A 1290-nucleotide genomic window follows, 5' to 3' on the forward strand; every position below is an offset into this window, starting at 1 on the left:
ATTGTAAAAAAAAAAAAAAAAAAAAAAACATCTCGAATACCTCGATAAACAAATAAAAATACAAAAAAAAGATGGAATTTCTCTAAAAATTGACGTTGAGACTCAGCAAGAGATAAAAATGGGTGAAAAAAATATCTCAAATGGATCAAGTTGTCAACTTTTTACAGTTTTACTATTCTCCACCTTTCCATTTTTTACTTTCTATTTTCATGAGAAATGGAACCAATAATTTCGGTTTGGTTTTTGACATTCTTATTCTCTGTGTTAAGTGGTCGGACTTTCTCTAGCTCCAGCTTCAGCTCCAATTTGCTGACATGTCTGAGATGTCTGAGAATCTGAAATTAATATATATTTTTTATATATTAATGTTCAAAACTTTATGAGAATAAATAATAATGTTTTATTTTAATTTAGACGTTACCAAAGTGGTCCATTTTCAAACGCAGCTGGACACAGCTACCCAAAATGGAAATTAAGAAATAAAATAAAAAAACACATTATTCAACTGTAACCATTAATAACATAGGATATTTTTAGGTTATTACCTTATTTTTTACGAATATAATTAAAATTTTGAATATTTATTAAATTAGGGACTAAATTGAAAATTTGAAAAAAATGAGGGGTAAAAGGGGTATGTATTTGGTGGTAACATTATTCCTAATGAGGGTATATGAGCAAAATTGGAAAATTAGAGGGGAGAAAACATAAAGGGAAAGAAATTAAGGGGGCAGTTGAAAAATAAGGTTGAAAAGTGACATGGATATGCAGGTGAGTTCAGTAGCTGTCTGTCATCAATTTGCTCTCAACCATTTCATTGGCCCCAATACACAGCTCATTCACATGGCTCTACCCTTACCTTACCCACATGGCCCCCACTTTTAACCTTCTCGTAACGAGACGACGTGACGGTAACTAAGATGTTTACTTATTTTTAACTCAATTTCTTATTGAAATTTATAATTTGACCTAATTCATGATACGTACCTGCAGGAGAAAAGCGGTGCGGTACGAGAGGAGCTGGAGGGTAGTTGAAGGAAGGTTCGAATTGAGCTGGGGGAAGCGTCGGGTAGTACATGTAAGACGGAGGAAGACGATGTTGATGAGACGGTGAAGGAATGGGAAATGTTCGAGAATAGCCGTAGAAATATGGGGATTGTTGATAGAATTGTGGTTGTTGGAGTTGTGGATTGTATACTGCCTGCTATAATTCAAAGTGTTCGAGTTAGGTTGTGTGACGCCTATCAACTGTTTGAGTAAATGCCACAATGAAAAAAAAAAAAAAAAAAA

General features: G+C 33.7%; 1 long non-coding RNA gene across 1 annotated transcript; it reads right to left on the reverse strand.

The window, feature by feature from the left end:
* Window positions 1–220: 220 nt before the first annotated feature.
* Window positions 221–1254, reverse strand: LOC111445832. The gene is made up of 2 exons (XR_002710926.1): window positions 988–1254; window positions 221–335 (listed from the first exon to the last, which is right to left on the reverse strand). It is a non-coding gene; the product is annotated as an uncharacterized LOC111445832 (long non-coding RNA).
* Window positions 1255–1290: the final 36 nt, after the last annotated feature.

The sequence above is a fragment of the Cucurbita moschata genome, unplaced genomic scaffold (genome assembly GCF_002738365.1).
Source record: "Cucurbita moschata cultivar Rifu unplaced genomic scaffold, Cmos_1.0 Cmo_Scf00008, whole genome shotgun sequence".
Lineage (NCBI taxonomy): Eukaryota > Viridiplantae > Streptophyta > Magnoliopsida > Cucurbitales > Cucurbitaceae > Cucurbita > Cucurbita moschata.